At 43.7% G+C, this 25,110-nt stretch overlaps 1 protein-coding gene across 1 annotated transcript in view; it reads right to left on the bottom strand.

Annotated features, from left to right (window-relative positions):
- Nucleotides 1-25,110, bottom strand: part of LOC126195468 (uncharacterized) — a 661,177-nt gene that overhangs the window by 594,386 nt on the left and 41,681 nt on the right. The gene's annotated exons all lie outside the window — the stretch shown is intronic.

Raw genomic sequence — 25,110 nt, 5'->3', positions numbered from 1 at the left:
CAGCAAAGGACTTGGAAGAGCAGTTGAACGGAATGGACAGTGTCTTGAAAGGAATAAAACGCATTCTTTGGTTAGCCTTCCCCACAACATTTTCTATGTGTTCATTCCAATTTAAGTTGTTCATAATTGTAATACCTAAGTATTTAATTGAATTTACAGCTTTTAGATTTGACTGATTAATCGTGCAACCGAAGTTTAACGAGTGGATGACCACACACTTCTCATTATTTAGGGTCAACTGCCAATTTTCGCTCCCTTTCTAAATGGTTTTGCAATTTGTTTTGATCTTCTGTTCACTTTATTCATCTGCAAACAAACGAAGACGTCTGCTCAGATTGTCTCCCAAATCGTTTACATTGATAAGGAACAGCAAATGGACTATAACAGTACATTAGCTAACGCCAGAAATAGCTTTTGTTTTACTCAATGACGTTCCATCAATTACTACGAACTGTGACCTCTCTGACAGGAAATCACAAATCCAGTCACATAACTGAGACGCTATTCCATAAGCACGCAATTTCACTATGAGCCGCTTGTGTGGTACAGTGTCGAAAGCCTTCCGGAAATACAGAAATACGGAATCGATTTGAAATCCCTTGTCAATAGCACCCAACATTTCGTATGAATTGTGGCTTCAAATGGCTCTGAGCACTATGGGACTTAATATCTGAGGTCATCAGTCCCCTAGAACTTAGAACTACTTAAACCTCACTAACCTAAGGACATCACACACATCCATGCCCGAGGCAGGATTCGAACCCGCGAACGTAGCGGTCGCGTGGTTCCAGAATGAAGCGCCAAGAACCTCTCGGCCACTCCGGCCGGCTATGAATTATGAGCTACTTGTGTTTCGCAGGAACGATGTTTTCTAAACCCATGTTGACTGTGTGTCAATAAACCGTTTCCTTCGAGGTAATTCATAATGTTTGAACGCAATATATGTTCCATAATCCTGCTGCATATCGACGTTAACGATATGGGCCTGTAAATGGTTCAAATGGCTCTGAGCACTATAGGACTTAACATCGGAGGTCATCAGGCCCCTAGAACTTAGAACTTCTTAAGCCTAACAAACCTAAGGACATCACACACAGCCATGCCCGAGGCAGGATTCGAACCTGCGACCCTAGCGGTCGCGCGGTTCCAAACTGAAGCGCCTAGAACCGCACGGCCACTCCGCCCGGCTAGGCCTGTAATTTAGTGGATTACTCCTACTACCTTTCTTGAATAATGGTGTGACCTATGCAACTTTCCAGTCTTTGGGTACGAATCTTTCGTTGAGCGAACGGTTGTATATGATTGCTAAGTATGGAGCTAATGCATCATCATACTCCGAAAGGAACCTAATTGGTATATAGTCTGGACCAGAATACTTCCTTTTATTAAATGATTTGAGTTGATTCACTACTCCGAGGATATTTACTTCTACGTTACTCATGTTGGCTGCTGTTCTCGATTCGTATTCTGGAATTTTTATTTCGTCTTCTTTTGTGAAGGCATTTCGGATCGCTGTTTTTAGTAACTCTGCTTTGGTAGTACTGTCTTCGATAGTATCTCCATTGCTATCGAGCAGAGAAGGCATTGATTGTTTCTTGCCGCTAACATACTTCACATACGACCAGAATCTCTTTGGATTTTCTGCCAGGTTTCGATACAAAGTTTCGTTGTGGAAACTGTTATAAGCATCTCGCATTTAAGTCCGCGCTAAATTTCGAGCTTCTGAAAAAGATCGACAATCTTGGGGATTTTGCGTCTGTTTAAATTTGGCATGTTTGTTTCGTTGTTTGGTTCAAATGGCTCTGAGCACTATGGGACTTAACACCTGAGGTCATCAGTCCCCTAGAACTTAGAACTACTTTAACTAACCTAAGGACATCACACACATCCATGCCCGTGGCAGGATTCGAACCTGCTTCCGTAGCAGTCGCGCGGTTCTGGACAGGAGCGCCTAGAACCGCTCATTCGTTCGTTCTACAACATTTTTCTCAGCCTTTTTGTGTAACAAGGAGGATCAGCTCCGTCGTTTGTTAATTTATTTGGTATAAATCTCTCAACTGCTGCCGATACTATTTCTTTGAATCCAAGCCACATCTAGTCTAAACTTACATTGTTTATTTGGAATGAGTGCAGATTGTCTCTCAGGAAGGCGTCAAGTGAATTTTTTCTGCTTTTTTGAGTAGGTATATGTTTCGCTTATTTTTCGAGATTTGGGAATTATAATATTCAATCTCGCTACAATAACCCTGTGCTCACTAATCGGTTTTGATGCTCGTTAATACCTCAGGATTATTTGTTGCTGAGAGGTCAAGTGCATTTCACAATCGTTTACTATTCGCGTGGGCTCATGAACTAACTCCTCGAAATAATTTTCAGAGGTTACGTTTAGCACAATGTCGGATGACATTTTATGCGTACCTCCGGAATTGAACATGTATTTTCGTCAACATATTGAGGGTCAATTAAAGTCACCACCAACTATTATCGTATGAGTCGGGTACGTGTTTGAAAACAAACTCAAGTTTTCTTTGAACCTTTCAGCAACTGTATAATATGTATTATGATGTCGGTAAAAAGATCCAGTTATTATTTTATACCGGTTCCCAATAATGACCTCTGCCCATGCTAACTCACAGGAAGTATCTACTCCAATTTCGCAACAATTTAAACTACTGCTGACAGCGACAAACACGCCACCGCCAACCGTGTTTAGCCTATCTTTTCGGAACACCGCTAGGTTCTTCGCAAAAATTTGGGCTGAGCTTATATCCGGCTTTAGCCAGCTTTCAGTGCCTATCAGTGCTTTCTATTAGCGCTTGGAGCTCTGGTAATTTCCCAACATGGCTACGACAATTTACAACTGTTATACCAGTGGTTCCCGTATCTACGTTCTTCCTGTGTTCGACCTGCACCCTTTGTGACTGAAGCCCTTCTTGTGTTTTCCCAAGACCCTCTAACCTTAAAAACCGCCCAGTCCACGCCACACAGCCCCTGCTACCCCTGCAGAGGTTTCCATACACTCTGTCTCCTCTGTTGTACGACCGACGAAACCTGTCCTCAAATTTCTCCTCGAGTTTCTCTTGTCTGAACAACATGGCAGAATAACTTCTTACCACCAGAGCAAAAACCTTAGTGTGCTACTCCATCGCGCAGCCACTTTCTCGAAATCGTTTTTAGTAGCAGGAACCCGACTCTAGTATGAGCTAGGTCATGATGTAAGAGAACTAAATGACATCTCCACTTTGCAAAACTGAAGCAACTACACTGTCTAAGCTTGTCCCCATACGCACTCGTTACCCCATTACAGCCTTCTTTCCAACCAGTTCTTCCTCATTTCGCAGTCTTCTTAGCCGATGCTTTGTACTTAAATTTCACTTCTTCAGAAATCGCTATACAGAAAATATAAATTATGTACACCTATAAAACCTTTTTATATATGTCTCTATCATTATTATTATTACCTGTGTTATTATTATTATTATCACAATTAGTGGCAGCAGTAGCAGCATTTCTGGAACCACTACCAGTATTTACATAATTAGTTCTAAATCAGTACTAATTATTCACGTTGTCCCAACATACAACCGAATCTGCTGAACCAATACTATGCTTCCAAAGATAACAAATTAATTTGTTGAAATCGGTAAAGTGAAATAATATCTTTGCTGCAAACGTCTGAATTTTATTCTAAAATATACAGGGTGAATTGCCTGAAAGTTGCATCGCAAATATTGCGGAAATGGAAAGTGCTATTAATGTACGGTTTTCGCACAATGAATTGGTGGTCAGGGGCTCATGTTGTTAGCCAGTCAACTTATTACAGCAAAACTTAGAAAGTTCATTTTTTTTGTTGTAAACGTACACTTTTCTTAAATGGAGCAGAGACTATTGACAGTAACAAACTAAAAATCGGGTAAATCATGATGTCAGTGGTAGCTGTTGCAGGATTCTGGTGCAATTCGTTTACGAGACATCGTATTTTGAACGTTCTCACAGCGACACTTGTAAAATACCAATGGTAGGACACAACTAAAGGTCAAAACAAGTGCATACACTAGTTATGTGGATTCTGACCAGTAACGAGACAACTGACGATCACAGGTTGTGTTCAAAATGACCATCGGCAGCGGCAGTGCACGCTTCCTGGGTATGGAACGGCTGCTGCACACATGCTAGCATTTCAGCGGAGATGTCCGAGCAGGCCGCAGTAGTAAGTCGTTGCATATCCTCGGGTGTATTTGGTATGTCCAATAGACAGTGTCTTTCAGCTCTCCCCACATAAAGAAAAGTATACAGGCATGAAATTCGGGGAACGGCCTGTCCAAGGTATGGGTCCCCTGTGTCCAATCCATCGATATGGAAACAGTTCGTGAAGACATGCTACAGTACATCGTGCGCTATGGGTTGGACGGCCATCATGTTAGCATACCACAGGTACCTTCTAGTCTGCAGAGGAACGTCACCTAGCAACTGTGAAAGATGGGCGGTTTGGAGGCTGCGACACTTGTGCGCGTACAATGTTCCATCTATGAGAAACAGGCCCAAGAGCTGATGGTTTACTATCCCACAATGCACGTTGACACTCCATGGACACAGACGTTCCATCTAAGGAAGCCAAGGAGCATTATTAGCAGACCAGTAGTGCATGTTTCGGCGGTTTACCTGGCCATAACTGGTAAATGTGGCCTCATCACTAAACAACATACATGATACATCTGGAGTATCCTTTCTTAATGCCCATGTAGAGAAGTTATGACGATTCTTACAATCGTCCCATGCGGCGCTTGATGGAGACAGATGTGATAGGGATGGAACCTACGTAGATGAAGAATGAGTAGGATACTTGCCTGACACTTGCCACTCCCTCGTGCGACTGCCCCGGACCTAACGTGCGAATGAACTGTAACAGCAGCAAGAATATTCATTCCCCCCATCACCACCCCCTTCCCTCGTCAGTAGTTTCCTTCTGTTACGCTGTCTTGGTGTTAAACCAGAATTTTCACGTAACAGGACGAAGAGATTTACAAATAACTGCCAGCATGGCTGACGTCTATTGGAATGTCTGTCCGCATTCACTGTACGAGAACGGACTGCATTCGTCCAAGTCTCCATAATCGACGAGCATGTCAGTTTTTCCTGCGTCCACTCACGACTTTCTACTTGCACTTTCTGTCTTTCTTTCTCGGGGCCTGTGTCCCCCTCCAACGCGGGGTCGACTTTGTTAGTACGGATTTGGCAGCGTTAATTGCAGAGGGTGGCCGAATGCCCTTCCTGACGCCACCCCGAACCCACGGGACGGAAGTAGTGTACCCCTGCTGTCTACGTCTAGTGGAAGTCATGAAATAGTGCGAACGTCTGCAAATGTCTGTGAGCCGTGTAACTGAGATGGAACTTGGGGACCAGCCCGGTATTCACCTAGTGGGATGTGGAAAACCGCCTAAAAACCACATTCAGGCTGGCTGGTGTACCGGTTCTCGTCGTTAATCCGCCGGGAGCATTGAATTCGGGGCCGGCGCGCCTACCCGAGTCCAGGATGCAGCGCATTACCGCTCTCGGCTACCCTGGCGGGCGACCTTCTACTTGCACTGTCACACACTAATTAAGTAGCAACTTGCAGAGCACTCAAGGAACACACGAGCGCAATACAAGCAAACGTAACACTATTGTACCTAGCAACTACTCAGGTAGTATGGCACAGACAAGAGTGGATGCATTAACTTTGCATAGTACGATATCTCGTAAACGACTCGAGCTAGAATCCTGAAACGAACACCACTGGCATTCTAATTTACTCTATTTTTAGTTTGTTGATGGCAATAGCCTTTTTTGCAATTACAATTGTATGTTTTTAATAAAAACTACACTTTCTAAGTATTATTACAGTCTGTGTATTGGCTAACAATACGAGCCCCCGATGACCAATCCAGTCTGTGAAAAGCGCGCATCAGTAGCACTTTCCATTTCCGTAATGTTTGCGGTTCAAGTTTTAGGTGATAAACCCTGCATACTAAAGTTGCTGAAAAACAAACAACTATGAATAAAATAATACATCAGATCGTTTTGCTACTATTTGTCGTATTAAAACTATTGTTATTCCTTCGGTAACTGTGATGTAGAAAATACTGTATGTGTGAAACGCTGGTCGAATGTAAGAGAGGGCCTGAAGGTTAAATAAATAAATAAGAACGTAGGAAAAGAAGTTTGGAAACTTGATAAGTCGCACCAATACATGAGAAAAGATGTAGGAATAATCCTCTGATTACAGAGCCACATCACTAACCTCGATTTGTAGCAGGATTTTCGAACGTATACAGGGCACGAACATTATGAATTACGTCCAAGAAACCATATTTTGACACATAACATGGATTCAGAAAATATAGTTCTTGCGAAACAAATATAGTTCTTTATTCACGCGAAATAACGAGTGTAATCGACAGCGGATCTCAAACTGATCGCATGTTTTGTAAGATGTGTATATTTCTATCGTCTATTGCCAAACCACAATTTATGAAAGATGTTTATATTTTATTAATAGGATTAAGTAGGAATAATTAATATTTGTCATGATGGAAATAATTGTGGTAGCAGGGAATGTCTGCACCAAAGTATTGTTGGCAAGAGAGACCACACATTGATATAATTTTAAAAAGGGCGGGAGAGACCGCGTATGGATAAATTTTAAGAAAAGAGCGGGAAAGACCGCGCATTGATACATTTTTAATGGTAGCAGCGATTGTCTGCACCAGAAAGCATTGATGGCAGGAGAGACCGCACTTTAGTGTTCGTAGGAAGTCAGTAGTAAGCGAGATGTGAAGCGAGTTGGTAGCAGGTCTGAAGCGAGAGGTTGAGAGGAGCGGTGTGCCTGCCAGCCACCAGCTATGATTTACAAGAGATTATAAACGGATGTACAGAGACATCAGCTAACCTTTATAATAAGAGGAACTAATACTAATGATTTAATTCTTTGAGAAACTCAAGACTACTGAAAGTATGTTTGTGCAATGCTAGTTGTAAGATTATTGTAAAAAGTAAGTCCCATTTGAACGTTTGTAAAATCATTTCATTCAGAATATAAATAATTTTTGCCAGCAATATTGTATCACTGATTATAATCCATCCCAAAAACCATCAACGTAAAACTTTACAAAATTTTATTGTTGTCAAGAAAAAGTTTAACTATGAATTACGTAACGTTAGTCAAAGTAATTAAAGAATAACGTCAGCTTTTCTATTAAAGAATAACGTCAGCTTTGGTAATAAATACAGCCACTTATTATGACAGCCCACCAGAAGTTAATAGAGTATAGTAAAGCAGAGTAAGTATATTCATGTCGCAGTTCGATGTAGCAGTCAGGTGGCGATCCAGTAACAGTAAAAAAAGGTAAGGAACAGGTTTGGATTATTGCAAGTAACGACTGAGGGCCACGACGACGACACATTTTATGTTTCGTAGAAATAATCAGCAAATCACTTTTAATAGGCAGCATTTAAATTTGTATGCGAAGATTGAGAAAGAGAATTAATTTCAAGGGGAAGATTCTATTTGTTATTATTAAGCAAGAGATAGAAATCCTAAGGGAAGGTTTCATAGGTTATTCTAGAAGGGAAGGTTGCGTGTCAAATGAGATATAGAGGAGACGGGAAGGTTTCAGTTTCTATATTTCCATAAAGCTTTTGACACCGTTTCTCACAAACTGCTGCTAACCAAATTGCATGCCTATCGAATATCGTCTCGTAATTTCCTGTCAGAATGTTCACAGTTCGTAGCAACTGACGGGAAGTCGTCGAGTAATACAGAAGTCCTACAGACTACGTGCTGTTTCTAATCTACATAAAACATTTAGAGGACAATCTCAACAGTCATCTTAGATAGTTGCGAATGATACTATTATTTATCGCCTAGTAAAATCTTCAGGAGATCAAAACCAATTGCAAAATGATTTGGACAAGAGACTTGTATACTGCGAAAAGTGGCAGTTGACCATAAATAATGAAAAGGTCATCTACATAAGGATTGAAAGGAAACCGTTAAATTTCAGTTACACGATAAATCACACAAATCTAAAGGCCGTCAGTTCAACTAAATGCCTTGGGATAAGAACTACGAACAACTTCATTTTGAACGATCAGTCTGATGGTGCTGTGGCAATATTAAACCAAAGATTGCTTTCTATTGAATAAACACTTAGAAGAGACAATATATGCGCTAAACAGACTGGTTATATTACACTTGTCCATCTTCTGCTAGAGTACTGCTGTGAGGTACTGGATCTTTACCAGATAGGTTTGACAGAGGTTGTCGAAGGAGTTAAAAGTAGCGCAGCTCGTTTTGTACTGTCGCAAAATAGGGGAGAGAGTCACGGAGATGAATGGCGAGATGGGGTAGTAATCGTTAAAAGAAAGGAGGTTTTCGTTGCCGAGAGATTTCTTCATAACATGTCAGTCTGTAGCTTTCTGCTCCGAATGCGAAAATATTTTTTGACGCCCACTTAGGGAGAAAGGTCATCGTAATAAAATAAGAGAAATCAGAGCCCGCGCGGTAAGATTCAAATGTTCGTTTTTCCTAGCGTCGTTTTCTAGAAGGGAACGACAGAGCAACAGTCTCTAAGTGATTCGATGAGCCTCTGCTAAGCGCTAATGTGTGAATTTCAGAGTAGTCGCGTAGTTATATCCGTAGGCTGCTTGGTGTGCTTGATCCCGCACAACCTTCTTGCGTCACCATCTTTCTGTACAAAAAAGTAACGTCTCAGATTTTATCCACTAAATAATATAAATAGGTTGTACACTGTGATGGGCGTACATAATTCCTTTATTGTAACCCCGAAATTAACTTTACATATATCGATTTTGTCTCTTTAGTAGCAATGTACTGAGTTGTTTCTGCTAGGAAGGTGTTTACCTAAATCTCTACCCGATCCATCACCCGACAAGATCGTACTTTGTTTACTAAACGACAGTGAGGAACTGTATCGAATGCCTCCTGGAAGACAAGGAAAATGGCACCAACATGCTCGGTATTTCACTGGCGAACAGAACAACCTGTGGTCTGCAAATGGTTGGTTCAAATGGTTCTGAGCACTATGGGACTCAACATCTGAAGTCATCAGTCCCCTAGAACTTAGAACTACTTAAACCTAACTAACCTACGGACATCACACACATCCATGCCCGAGGCAGGATTCGGACCCGCGGCCGGCTGGTGGTCTGCAAGATATTTGCTTACTAAGCACATATTAATTGTGATAGAGGAGTTCTTTCACCAAAACTTTAATACTGCATGAGTATAAAACATGTTCCATAATCCAGTACCTCATCTCATACCTTTCAAAGTTCACAGACGTTCTCTTGCGTACGTTGCGCGAGTAGCACTCCAGGACTTCGCGGAAGTCAGCTACGCTGCTGTGCAAAACTTAAGGTTGAAAGTAACTTTAACATAATGTGTCACTGCCAAGTAACATGGCTCAATGGAACTCGGACCGTGTACATAAAGAAGTGCCACACTACATTCGGAGGTTCTTCTTCTTCTTATTTTGCTACTGCATTTATCCCACAGTGTGAGCAGGGTCGGCAATGTTAAGTACGGAAGTGGCATGGTTAATATTAAGGGGTGGCCGGATGCCTTTCCTGCCGCCACCCCATACCCACCAGGACGGAAGGAGTGTACCCCAGCTGTCTGCGTCTTGTGTAAATCGTGAAATAGTGTGAATGTGTTTCAAATGTCTGCGAGTCGTGTAACTGAGGCGGAACGTGGCAACCAGACCAGTATTCACGTAGTAGGATGTGGAAAACCGCCTAAAAACCACCTCCAGGCTGACCGGCACACCGGCCGTCGTCGTTAATCCGCCAGGCGGATTCGATCCGGGTCCGGCGCGCCTACCCGAGTCCAGGACGCAGAGCGTTAGCGGTCTCGGCTATCCTGGCGGGTCACTACATTGCGGAGGGTAACTGAAAGAAAAACGCATTGACACGAACAGAGCTGTCAGGGGTATTTTAAATCAAGTACAATAAGTACACTGATGTCATCGGGATTTATGACGGTCCCCTGGAAATTACGAAAGGCGGGAAATGGTTCTCAATAGGTTGTGTGTTCACCACGGACGGCAATGCTTGCCCTTCGCCGTGCTCCCATGATGGCCACAAGGTTGCCAAGGAGTCCTTACAGGAAGGCGCTCTCACTTCTCCACCAGTGCGGTTGACACCTGGTGGATGATCGCTGGCGCATGTATACATGCTGCAGTACGTGTCCCAGGTGCATTCCACACATGTTCTATGGGATTTCAGTGGTGTGAACCAGTCCATTCGCCGAATATCCTCTTGTTCCAACAGCTCCTCCACATGCGCTGTTTGATGCGGTCGCGTGTTGTCATCCACGAAATTGAAGTCAGAGCGGAATGTACAGCTTGAAAGGCGCAGTTGGAGAAGGAATGAAGTGTCACAACGACGTTGATCGGTGGGTGCACCGTTCGAAGATTTGGAGGTCAGTAGCCTCCCCTCCCCTCCCCTCCCCTCTCCCTAACACTATGCCTCCATACACCATAACACCTGGATCACCAAAAGGATCATATTCGACTGCGTTTCCGGCTGTATTACGTGTTCCCGCCTCTCGCCATAGGAAGATACGTCCAACATTGTCGATAATGATCGTTTTGGTCTCACAAAGTGGCCGCGGCTACTCGTCATTACCGATTTCGTCCATATTCATAGTACATGCTGGGCTTGGTCAGAAATCAAAGTGACAGAACTGAGATGTGCAGACGGCCACGCGTTACGAAGAAAATAGCACAGTCGGCAATAAATCATTAAATGTAAGGATAGCAGAATAAATCTATTTAAGTATCAGAATATACACTCCTGGAAAGTGAAATAAGAACACCGTGAATTCATTGTCCCAGGAAGGGGAAACTTTGTTGACACATTCCTGGGGTCAGATACATCACATGATCACACTGACAGAACCACAGGCACATAGACACAGGCAACAGAGTATGCACAATGTCGGCACTAGTACAGTGTATATCCACCTTTCGCAGCAATGCAGGCTGCTATTCTCCCATGGAGACGATCGTAGAGATGCTGGATGTAGTCCTGTGGAACGGCTTGCCATGCCATTACCACCTGGCGCCTCAGTTGGTCCAGCGTTCGTGCTGGACGTGCAGACCGCGTGAGACGACGCTTCATCCAGTCCCAAACATGCTCAATGGGGGACAGATCCGGAGAGCTTGCTGGCCAGGGATACATGCGGACGTGCATTGTCCTGTTGGAACAGCAAGTTCCCTTGCCGGTCTAGGAATGGTAGCACGATGGGTTCGATGACGGTTTGGATGTACCGTGCACTATTCAGTGTCCCCTCGACGATCACCAGTGGTGTACGGCCAGTGTAGGAGATCGCTCCCCACACCATGATGCCGGGTGTTGGCCCTGTGTGCCTCGGTCGTATGCAGTCCTGATTGTGGCGCTCACCTGCACGGCGCCAAACACGCATACGACCATCATTGGCACCAAGGCAGAAGCGACTCTCATCGCTGAAGACGACACGTCTCCATTCGTCCCTCCATTCACGCCTGTCGCGACACCACTGGAGGCGGGCTGCACGATGTTGGGGCGTGAGCGGAAGACGGCCTAACGGTGTGCGGGACCGTAGCCCAGCTTCATGGAGACGGTTGCGAATGGTCCTCGCCGATACCCCAGGAGCAACAGTGTCCCTAATTTGCTGGGAAGTGGCGGTGCGGTCCCCTACGGCACTGCGTAGGATCCTACGGTCTTGGCGTGCATCCGTGCGTCGCTGCGGTCCGGTCCCAGGTCGACGGGCACGTGCACCTTCCGCCGACCACTGGCGACAGCATCGATGTACTGTGGAGACCTCACGCCCCACGTGTTGAGCAATTCGGCGGTACGTCCACCCGGCCTCCCGCATGCCCACTATACGCCCTCGCTCAAAGTCCGTCAACTGCACATACGGTTCACGTCCACGCTGTCGCGGCATGCTACCAGTGTTGAAGACTGCGATGGAGCTCCGTATGCCACGGCAAACTGGCTGACACTGACGGCGGCGGTGCGCAAATGCTGCGCAGCTAGCGCCATTCGACGGCCAACACCGCGGTTCCTGGTGTGTCCGCTGTGCCGTGCGTGTGATCATTGCTTGTACAGCCCTCTCGCAGTGTCCGGAGCAAGTATGGTGGGTCTGACACACCGGTGTCAATGTGTTCTTTTTTCCATTTCCAGGAGTGTATTATGCAACCAGTGTACGATACTACTTGGCCGTCATGGCGCCTTGCACAACCGCCACTGCACCCTGGATTCTCACGTCAATTTTCCGCTGAGCATAATGGAGCCTTCGCCAGCTCGCCCCCGTCCCGCAGTACGGGTATCCAGGAGCTGTTGCCCTCGCAGACTACCGATTCGAGCCCTGACATCGGCGTGATGAAGTTAATCGGGATTCAGGTGTGAAATAAATAATTTCTGCTGTCAATGGCGAATATTACGACTGATGTCCCTCGAAAAAATTTACATGACTGTGAACACCAGCCATGGAGATTTAATGAAAAGTTAATCCCTCCTTGTCATTTAAACCCAACACTCTACCTGGCACACTATTCCCCCAAAGAGGAGCATCATCCAGTGATCGCAACGTGGCTATCAGGCTGTTGGTTCCCTCGCAATGTCGAAGACGGCGCTGGCTTCGTACGTGGAGCAGCCTGTATTGAGGTACCGTAGCTATCACTAGCATGCACCGTAACTGAATCGTTCAACTCCGTAATTCTTACGAAGACCGCTGCTATGAGCGTCTGGATAGACGCTGTCCTGTTTTGCATTTTTATGTATAACTTTGCTCCTCAGTGACAGGTAAAGGCCTATATGGGTCGCGGCTAATAATCTCAAACAGAACGAAACGACATCGAGATCCCCGTACGGTTGGGGCCATCGGTAGCCCCACGCTTGCATGTATACACTCGTACACAGAAACGCGCTTCCCGTAACACTAGCGTGGGTTTACGGCTTCAGTGCGAAGAGTCAGAGGTATATAGAAATCTCTGTGTGGCTATATATATGCAGGGTGAATTAAAATTAGCGCACTCAACTGCCAAATCTCGATAGCCTGCGTAGCAACGGTACTAAAAAAATCTAACAAAATTTTGTACCGTCGCATAGTATCAGTACAGATAGGACACCAAAGAGAGAGAATTTCACCACACTGAAGTCACATGTAAGACAAGTACCTTCATTCTATGCTGTTTACCTGCAACACCTAGTCATTTTGTGAGTTTGGGGAAAGACTGAGCCGGCCATTGTGGCCGAGTGGTTCTAGGCGCTTTAGTCCGGGACCGCGCTGCTGCTACGGCAGCAGGCTCGAATCCTGCCTCAGTTATGGACGTGTGTGATGTCCTTAGGTCAGTTAGGTTTAAGTATTTCTAAGTCTAGGGGACTGATGACCTCAGATGTTAAGTCCCATAGTGCTCAGAGCCATTTGAACCATTTTTTGGAGAAACTGAATTCTGAGAATGGCTTAATTTTTCTTCAAAAAGGTTTGCTATGTTATGGTATTTAATGGAGGACCTTTACTCTTTTACTATGAAGTAATATTTATTTAGAAAGAAGTTTCATTTGCCGAAGATCATTACTAGTTATTTTATTATTATTTTCATCAACGTTTCCTAAGAGGACGCATGTCATGAATAACTGCAGCGTAGGCAACGCAGACGATCGCGCTGAACAAATTGCGTAAGGAAAACCTTACCGCTGATTAAGGTGTACAAATAGCGAGCGCAGTAGGGGAAAAACATTACAAAGGATAAAGAAGCTGAAAGTAGCTCGAACAGTCCACGGGTGTACTGCCGGTTCATAGTATCCAACGGGCACAATATTGTGCGCGTTGGACACTATGAATCGGCAGTATACCCGTGGACTGTTCGAGCGACAAATACGCCGGGAGAAACTGAAGAATCACAAAAGCTAAAAGTAAATACATAAGGCAAAAATAAAAAATAAAAACAGTCAGTGCAGCCGGTATGTTTTGCATTAGAACACTAGAGTTCGATTTTTCAATTTAGCAATTTTCATCTACACAATGTTTCTGTAGAATCCACTGCTACTTAAAAGATAGAAATCCTACAATTACAGCTGTTTTTAACGTTGAACGTAATAATATTCCAAGAAGTGCCAAAAATACTCATCAAAACTAAAAATTTGTTAAAATTAATTACCTGCCGTAGAGCAGATACATCATAAAAACATATCTGTTGATATTAAACATACATACTGCTTTCGGTAAGAATGGACAATTGACTGATATCTGAAAGAAGTAATTAGGCGTTCATGATGACGGTAATAAACGTAATAACAGAGTTTGATAGTTACATCTACATGACCAGTCTGCGATCTATTTGCAGTTAAGTATCTGACAGAGGGTTTATCGAATCACCTTCAGACTAATTCTCTATCGTTCCACACTCTAACAGAGCGCAGGGAAAATGAGCATATATATCCTTGTGTGCGATCTCTGATTTCTCTTATTTTAATACGATGATCATTTCTCCCTATGTATATAGGTCCCGATAAAAAAAAAATATTGCCTGTGAAGAGGATTCTTTACCGGTGACGTAATTTCCTAAACAAATGTAATGGATTTTTTATTTTCTTCCATTATCCGCACAGTTGTGATAATGGTCGTTTTTTGTGGAGACAAGTTGCGAAACCATCACCTCCAGTTTCCAACCACGGCCTTAGACATGCGTGAGTAATGTACGTGTATTCTGTAGATGGAACAGGAGCAAATAGCACTAAGGGTAGAAGGAACTGGAGCAAATAGCACTAAGGGTAGATGACACATTAGTAACTGATGGGCATAGTGTGGCAAATCTATTTAAAAAGTACTTTATATCCGTTACTGATAGAATGGGACTTTCAGGATCAGTAAATAATGCCCTTGAATATCTGAAACTAGCCTTCACAAATAGCTTCAAGTACATGAATATATCACTCACTTCACCAAAAGAAATAACGTCCATAATAAAATCTTTAAAAACAAAGCATTCTAGTGGGTACGATGAAATATCAACAAAGTTAATTAAGGCATGTTCTTGTGAGTTTAGTACAATTCTAAGTTACTTGTGTAACCAGTCAATTATAACTGGGACATTTCCTGACTGGCTAAAATATGCAGATGTTAAGCCTCTATTCAAGGAAGGGGATAAAGAGATACCATCAAACTACAGACCGATTTCACTTTTGCCAGCATTCTCAAAAATTTTAGAAAAAGTAATGTACAGGCAGCTGCTCAACCATCTGACCACAAATAACATATTATCAAGAACACAGTTTGGATTTCTGAAGGGCTCTGATATTGAGAAGGCTATTTACACCTACAGTGAAAATGTACTTAATTCATTAAATAACAAATTACAAGCAGCAGGTATTTTCTGTGATTTGTCAAAGGCATTTGATTGTGTGAGCCACAACATCCTTTTAAGTAAATTAGAATTCTATGGTGTCACGGGCAGTGCTTCAAAATGGTTCAAGTCATACCTCACTAACAGGAAACAAAGGGTGTCAGTGCAAGGGACTAGTGAATTAAGTCATCAGTCATCATCAGAATAGGAAGAAATTACATGTGGTGTCCCACAGGGATCCATCTTAGGGCCATTGCTTTTTCTTGTGTACATTAATGATCTCTCATCAGTTACACTGCCAGAAGCAGAGTTCGTTTTGTTTGCAGATGACACAAGTATTGCAGTAAATAGAATGTCAAGTGTAGTTCTAGAAAGATCTGCTAATGATATTTTCATGGATATTGATAAATGGTTTAAAGCCAACTCACTGACATGAAACTTCGAAAAGACTCACTATATGCAATTCAGAATCTGTAAGAGGTTTCTACCCAGCATATCCATAAAATACGAAGAAGGGCAGATAGAAGAGGTTGACAGTCTTAAATTCCTGGGATTACAACTTGATAATAAATTCAGTTGGGAAGAGCACACCACAGAATTGCAGAAACGCCTTAACAAATCTGTATTTGCAGTTCGAGTGTTAGCAGACATAGGCGACATAAAAATGAAAAAGCTTGCATACTTCGCCTACTTTCATTCCATAATGTCATATGGTATAATATTTTGGGGTAACTCTTCAAGTCAAACAAAAGTTTTCAGAGTCCAAAAGCGTGTAATACGTATTATTTGTGGAGTACGTTCACGGACGTCCGGTCGAAACCTCTTCAAAGAACTGGGTATACTAACTACTGCCTCTCAGTATATTTACTCATTAATGAAATTTGTCCTAAATAATATATCTCTTTTTCCAACAAACAGCTCAGTTCATACATACAATACCAGGAACAAAAATGATCTGCACAAGGACTTAAAAGCACTTACTTCAGTTGAAAAAGGGGTCCACTACTCAGGAACACTCATCTTCAATAATTTGCCAGTAAACATAAAAAATTTAGTTACAAATAAAGATCAGTTTAAAAGGAGCCTGAAAGACTTACTAGTGGCCAACTCCTTCTACTCCATTGACGAATTTTTTAATAGAAACAAATGATGTATTGTATATATTCATACTATTAGTATTGTTATTTCATTATAAAAAAATAAAAAAAATTGACATGTTCCACATCCACGAGGATTTCCTCAGCACGGATCTATGGAACTAAAACTAATCTAATCTAATCTAATCTAATAAAACCGGTGACCTAGAAACGACGGAGAGGCTTCGTCCCGCCGTAGCCACCTGTGGTTGACAACCCCACAACAGGCCACAGTAATCAACCCACTCCATCGCCGCTCCACACCGAACCCAAGGTTTCTGTGCGGTTCAGCCCCCAGTGGACCCCCACCGGGAATGTTTCATGCCAGACAAGTGCAACCCCAAATGTTTGCATGGTAGAGTAATTATGGTGTATGCGTACGTGGAGACAGTGTAATCGCCGAAATAGTGTAACAGAGGCGGAATAAAGGGAACCAGCCCGCATTAACGCAGCCAAATGGAAAACCGCCTTAAAAACCATCCACAGGCGGGCCGGCACACCGGAACTCGACAATAATCCGCCGGGCGGATTTGTCCCGGGACCGGCACGTCTTCCTGCTCGGGAAGCAGTGCGTTAGACCGCGCGGCTAGCCGGGCCGACTTGAGTAATGTGGCTAATGTGGTTACTCACATGTACTGTATATTAGTGGGAACTGTATGACTGCGTGATTAATATCCAAGTTGCTGGTCCTATCCACCATTAGTACGTCAGAACTTCATAAAAGTGTAAGGGACTCGGAAGTGGCAAGCGTGATAGTTGTTACTAGTCGACTGAACTAATATCAGGGAGGTACAGTGAAAACTGGGCTCCAATGAATTAGACGAAGTAGTGCACAACAATGTGCTTGCTCCATGTGGTATGCACGGTTGAAGGGGGATCCACCAAGGATAAAAGGAACAGGGATGGACAATAAACAGAAGAGTGGAGTCGACGTTGTTGGCTTTTTTACTTTGGGAGAAGGAGTATAAGGGGAGAAAAAGGAAGCAATGTTGACAATGCTCCGAAAAGAATGGAAGGAGGTAGTGTGAGGAAGACCACAGATTAAATGTTTGGATACCTTTTTGAAGATATAATAATAAAAAAAGGATTGCAGTCTCTTTTTTATGTTAAACTGTTGCACGCATTTCGTATAAGACATGCTGTACTTTATAAAGTTAAAATTACACCTACACCCCAAACAGAACTTTCGAACGCGAGTTTTGTAACGCAAAATTCGACTTAGTGCAGTAACTGAGTAGCAGAGCTACCTATGCAGAATTTAGTGAGGTTGCTAATCTTACGTGTGATTATAGTGATGCCAAACTGCCTTTCTGTGACGTCCATTTTCTGCTGGAAACAGGCACGAAACGAAATTTTGTTACAGGTACTTCTGTACTTTTGCGTTGTTGCACTGTGGCAATTGCCTTATAGCCCGTATCATTGCTCGATGTAAGAATTTTGAGAACTTGATATGACAATCACTATAATAAAGTGCTGTTCTCCTGTTACTATTTCATCACGTTCCACACATCTTACGTCGCTGAAGTTCTGTAACAAGGCTCTTTGCGATGTTACACAATTATATATACATAATTCCAATTAAGAATGACGGTGTCGTAATTCGACCGTTGCAAATATTAAATATTACTTGTGTATGTGACACTATTATCCACACTGTGTGCTGTAACTTACACAAAAACTGCATCTTCATATAAACACCCATTCCTGATATATATTGTATAGTCCTCTTTAGCTGCGCCACCCTGCATATGCCCCCAATAAAACATTTAGTTATATTACTGATCAACTCAGTTCTGACAGCAGAACTTTATTACTGATTTGGAATTCACTGCTGCAGTAATCAATGCGTCAGGTATTGGCCGAACCACAGTAACTACAACGGTGTCAGCAGACAGCTGAACACTCCCACGTAGTACTTCTAAGCTCTGCCCAAACCCGAACACTTGAGCAACAGCTTCGGCAAATGTGGTTCAGAAACACAGACTCCAAAGACAGGGTCGCCCTAAGGGATTTCAGCACGGAATCGGAATCATGCAGATTTCCGGGGATAAGTTCTGAGTTTCTTTCACGAGCAGTCTTGCCAGTTGCGGCAGCTTTGGGAGATATAAGAACTCGGGAGAGCGTCTGCGACAGCGCAGCCGGGCTCGCCGGAAAATCCCTCGGCGGGCGAGATCCGATCCAGGCCACCGGACGAGTTCCCGCGTGTTGCAACTTTCATAAGCCCATAAACTACACTCACTTCGATTTGCACGCTCCTGCCTCTGGAACTTAACAGTACGAGATAATTTAGAGGATATGTCGGCAATTAAGTAACTTCTCTTCGCACTCAAATGTAGAAACTACTACAATCAGTCATGTTTACTGAACTTTCCACTTCGCGTTTAAGATTATCATATCTCCATCATCAGGTGAGTTAATCTCAAATCAAATGAAGAATATATTAACGATTTTTCCGTGCCACATTTCTGGGCGATCTGTGGCTCTCTCTGGCGGCGTAAGAATAAACAGAGACTGACGTAGTCAATTTTAGTTATGTGTATTCTGTTAATGTATGTGCATGTGCATGTAGCAATTTGAACATCTTTCAGTGGTAACAGACTACAATCGCTGATATTCTAGTCCAGACAGAGTCTAAATGTCCTCTTCGGATCTACAGTTTAACAGGAAGAAAACATTACTATGCCTGTCTGCATAACTGAATAAACAGTACAAATGTGGAAAAACAACGTAACAAAGAGACATCACAACATTGTTAGCATACCTGCTGGAAACAATACAACTGTGCATGAATCGCACGAGCATAACGAGAGAACACAGGCGCCACGTTGTCCATAGCAGCAACAGTGTGGCCCAGAGTGGAGACGAGTTCGTCACTGGAGCCATTATAGCTACGGCACATCATGGAAGATGCGGAAGCGTTGATGGGCGTTTACACACTTGGTCAATAGGCGGCGGCAGAGCGCCATTATATCTGCACTGCTGGCCACCGTAAATGCAACACCAAGAAAGACAAGAGGTAGCACAACAAAATTTATGTTGTAGATAACATGTTGACCAAGTATCAAATGATTACGTTTACAGACGTCTGTGACATGTGGTTCCTGCCAGAATCAGTAGCCAGAGTAGCCGCCATTGTTGGAGATCACCGCTGCCACACGTCTCGGCATTGAGTCAAAGAGATGTTGGATGTGTTCCTGGGGTACAGCAGCCCAAGCAGCTTCCACACGTTGCCAAAGATCATCTGGTGTGGCAGCTGGGGATGTAATCTGGGTCACTCGTTGAGCAACCATGGACCACATGTTTTCTATCGGTGAACGATCCGGAGAGCGAGCCGGCCAGGGAAGCAATTCAATCTGGTTATTGACGAAGAACCTTTGGTCAATGCGTGCCACTTGTGGTCGCGCATTATCCTGTTGAAATATGGCTGTGGCCGAGCCCTGAAGGTAAGGAAGGACAACTGGCTCCAGCACCTCGGATATGTAGCGCCGGCTATTTAAAGTACCGGCAATGCGTACTAGAGGCGTGCGAGAGTAATATCCAATACCGCCCCATACCATAATACCCGGTGCAAGACCAGTGTGGTGGTGCATAATGCAGCTGTCCAGTATCCTCTCTCCACGGTGTCTCCACACTCGAATCCGACCATCGTGGTGCTGCAGACAGAAGCGTGCCTCGTCAGTAAAGACAACGTCATACCATTCTGCCGTCCACATCCGTCTGCCAACACACCATTGGCGACGGAGACGTCTGTGGTTCTGCGTCAATGGTAGACGAAGCAATGGACGTCTTGCGGACAGACCACTCTGCTGTAAACGGCGTCGAATGGTACGCGCAGGCACTGGATGATGCGTTACAGACGCAATGTGCTGTGCTATGGTTCGGGATGTCACTGAGCGATCCGTCAGTGCCATGCGCACAATTTACCTATCAGCACGTGCAGTGGTGCATCGAGGTGAATGCGATCGACCACGTCGGTCCGTCGTACCCTCCTGCATCCAACGGTCACATATCCACATTACAGTTGTTTGGTTTCGTCCAACACGATAGCGATTTCTCTGTATGATAATCCACAAGCTCGGTAAGCCACTATCCTTTCTCTGTCGAACTCGGATACTTGATCAAACGATGTTCGCTGTTGTCTATGAGGCATAACTGATCGTCTTGTGAAACAACCACAAGGTAAACACACGTGCCGAACGTACACTCGTCGAAATCGCCAAGCCTTAAATGGCGCTATGAGGTGGCGCCACAGGCGCGCGTGATGTGCGTCTGCGCTGAAATTCTAAGCAGTTGCATATCTCATCGCTGCAAACCCATGGTGTAAATTTCACTTGATTCGGATGCTTCCTTCAGGGTGTTGCATTTACGGTGGCCAGCAGTGTATTATTAAATATTCTTTGCAACTAAAAATTGTACTCGCTAGATATTTTGACTGAGGAATGGTTATTGCATAATGGGGAAACTTATCTTCGGTCTAAACGAAAAAAATCACAAGCATTTAAATAATTTCCCACCATAAAGCAAAATCTGTCGGTTCCACGCTGAATCTTTGAAATACTTAGATGGCACATAACTAAAGTTACAGCTTGTTTACAAATACAGATAAATTAACTTGGTACAGGTGGCACTACGTACATAGTCCCTGCATGTGGATGATTCAGTAAGTGTAATAGCAATGTCTATTTCCTGGTGCATTGTATATCCTGAGATAACAGCTAGACTCTTATCGAAACAGGTCATTGAAGAAATAAAATAAAGAATTATAATAAGTGACCTTGTCTACCAAACATTCTTTTTTTAAATTGATTCAGTCGAGTGTGAGGCATAGGTGCTACACTCTTGCCTGAACGTGATAAGTAACAATGGGCAGTATGTTCGGAACCACTACGGAGTCAGTTATTAAGACACTCTCACTCATCCGTACATTCAGCGTAAAATAGCTTTCACTAATTTAAACAATCTTGTGCACAGTGACGATTATCTTTCGTTGTTGGTTTAAAAGAACTTTGTATTTGATATGAATCAATATATTTGGAACACATGAGGCCAAAAGTGTGGTATTTGATTTAGTAAATGAGTGTCATTACGTCATGGAACCTATACATAAGATTTTTTGAATAAAACCGTCTACAGTGTTCAGTGAAAGTCATAATCTATTGTGATATTTCTGAATCTGATATCATCAGATATCAAAAACTCTGAGCGTACAAAATGAATTACAGTGTCACTATTAAAAGCTGTGCCTAACTGGGCCTTCAGCTTCTTATATACTACTACTCGTTGTGTATTGAGGAAATGTAGGAGAGAATCAGAAATTCAAGTAGCACTTTCCACTGTAGATACTGACTATTCTAAATAAAACTCATATCAATTTTAATAGCTTATGTAATTATGTGTTATAGCTGCAGCAGTTATATATGGACGATCATCTTTTTGGCGTTGTAAGCTTCTGTTGTTTTTCTCCGTCTTTGCGGAGAACTTTTTTAATCCCTGCTGCAAAGACAATGTATTTATTTTTTCTATTCTTTAGCCAAACATGTTTCGAAACATATGTTTTATCTTCGGTGGGACTCGTTTTGTTGTTCCTGTTGTTGTGGTATTGTCCAAAGACTGATTTGTTGCAACTCTCAGGGCTAGTCTATCAGGTGCAAGACTCTTCATCTCTCCATATCTACGGCATCCTACATGTTCTACATCTTAGGTGTTTTTCTATGTGTAATAACATTAACTCTTTTCTCGTCTGTTTTCACGTCACACTGAATGACCAAAATAAAGATGAAATGAGCAGCAAAAGTAACAAATAATTTCCCAATTATTGTGGAAAGTTACATTTTTCCTAATTGTCATTTATGTGTATGATCTCAAACCTCAACGACAACTGACTCATGCTGGATCCATATGGCACCTGTATCTCTAGTATTTCGATCAACTACTTTATCCCATGATTTTATGTAAATCTGTTAGGTATTAGTGTGGTGTGTAACTTACAACTCGATGTCTTCATTGTCTCGTTATTTATCCATGTACTTAAGCGAAGGACGTTGTATCTGTTCTGCTAAACTTATAAGTTAATAACCTTGTTACGCAATCGTAAAATCTAACTAATATGGATCAAAGATTTATGTAGATTATAACATTTCAAACACATAATTCTCTCTCTTTAAACCCCTCGACATTTCTCTGAAACCCCACCTTTATAGACCTGCACATCCATTGGAAATCCTATATTAAGTGGTCGAAAATTTACCGCTACGAGACGTCTTCAATAATAGGTCATCTAAATCTGGATAAGTATGTACAAAATTACGTATTACAGTCTATGACATTCCCCAGACTTACTTTCTTCACTCGTTTAGTGAGGGACTGTCCACAACCTCACGTAATTCTTGATCACTGGCATTGCCATATATGGTTGTGGCTGTTTATGTATTGCGTGTGGAATTTCGACTAATCTCCACTTTCACGCAACCTAAACTCTGTATTTAACCGAAGTGTTGTATGCTTTCAGTTTTTTAAAACTGGTTGAAATCTCAATAGCTGTAAATGTAATTGTACTTAAATGTAATTGTACTTAACAAACAGAATGCAAAGCGTTGAACTCAAAAATTCAAACAATGATCATAGAAAAGAAAATTTTTGTGGCTGGGGTGAAATCACGAAGGGCGTCCCACAGGATTCAGTTTTGGGTGAATTTCTGCTCCTTACGTTATAAGTTGGCTGTTTGGGTTTTTATGTTGGTAACGCCACGTAGTGCTCTGTATGAAAATCACTGACTGTGCTGTGTGCAGTCTGTGGCTGGTTGCCATTGTTGGAATAATCGCTATTGTAGTGTTGGGCAGTTGGATGTGAACAGCGCGTAGCGTTGCGCAGTTGGAGGTGAGCCGCCAGCTATGGTGGATGTGGGGAGAGAGATGGCAGAATTTCGAGATCGGACGATCTGGACGTGTGTCCATCACAAAGAGTAAATTTGTAATACTGTATAACATGAACTGACATATATACATATTATGACTTTTGAACTTTATTAAGGTAAATACACTCCTGGAAATGGAAAAAAGAACACATTGACACCGGTGTGTCAGACCCACCATACTTGCTCCGGACACTGCGAGAGGGCTGTACAAGCAATTATCACACGCACGGCACAGCGGACACACCAGGAACCGCGGTGTTGGTCGTCGAATGGCGCTAGCTGCGCAGCATTTGTGCACCGCCGCCGTCAGTGTCAGCCAGTTTGCCGTGGCATACGGAGCTCCATCGCAGTCTTTAACACTGGTAGCATGCCGCGACAGCGTGGACGTGAACCGTATGTGCAGTTGACGGACTTTGAGCGAGGGCGTATAGTGGGCATGCGGGAGGCCGGGTGGACGTACCGCCGAATTGCTCAACACGTGGGGCGTGAGGTCTCCACAGTACATCGATGTTGTCGCCAGTGGTCGGCGGAAGGTGCACGTGCCCGTCGACCTGGGACCGGACCGCAGCGACGCACGGATGCACGCCAAGACCGTAGGATCCTACGCAGTGCCGTAGGGGACCGCACCGCCACTTCCCAGCAAATTAGGGACACTGTTGCTCCTGGGGTATCGGCGAGGACCATTCGCAACCGTCTCCATGAAGCTGGGCTACGGTCCCGCACACCGTTAGGCCGTCTTCCGCTCACGCCCAAACATCGTGCAGCCCGCCTCCAGTGGTGTCGCGACAGGCGTGAATGGAGGGACGAATGGAGACGTGTCGTCTTCAGCGATGAGAGTCGCTTCTGCCTTGGTGCCAATGATGGTGGTATGCGTGTTTGGCGCCGTGCAGGTGAGCGCCACAATCAGGACTGCATACGACCGAGGCACACAGGGCCAACACCCGGCATCATGGTGTGGGGAGCGATCTCCTACACTGGCCGTACACCACTGGTGATCTTCGAGGGGACACTGAATAGTGCACGGTACATCCAAACCGTCATCGAACCCATCGTTCTACCATTCCTAGACCGGCAAGGGAACTTGCTGTTCCAACAGGACAATGCACGTCCGCATGTATCCCGTGCCACCCAACGTGCTCTAGAAGGTGTAAGTCAACTACCCTGGCCAGCAAGATCTCCGGATCTGTCCCCCATTGAGCATGTTTGGGACTGGATGAAGCGTCGTCTCACGCGGTCTGCACGTCCAGCACGAACGCTGGTCCAACTGAGGCGCCAGGTGGAAATGGCATGGCAAGCCGTTCCACAGGACTACATCCAGCATCTCTACGATCGTCTCCATGGGAGAATAGCAGCCTGCATTGCTGCGAAAGGTGGATATACACTGTACTAGTGGCGACATTGTGCATGCTCTGTTGCCTGTGTCTATGTGCCTGTTTTTCTGTCAGTGTGATCATGTGATGTATCTGACCCCAGGAATGTGTCAATAAAGTTTCCCCTTCCTGGGACAATGAATTTACGGTGTTCTTATTTCAATTTCCAGGAGTGTACATTGTTTGTTATCTATCAAAATCTTGCATTTGCCAACTATGCCTATCAGAAGTTAGTGCCTTCAGTAGTTAGAATCTTTTATTTATCTGGCAGTATTGGCGATCGCTGTATTGCAGTAGTTCGA

The sequence above is a fragment of the Schistocerca nitens genome, chromosome 7 (assembly GCF_023898315.1).
Source record: "Schistocerca nitens isolate TAMUIC-IGC-003100 chromosome 7, iqSchNite1.1, whole genome shotgun sequence".
NCBI lineage: Eukaryota > Metazoa > Arthropoda > Insecta > Orthoptera > Acrididae > Schistocerca > Schistocerca nitens.
The sequence above is the reverse complement of the archived record's forward strand: the minus strand, read 5'-3'. Positions and strand labels throughout refer to the sequence as shown.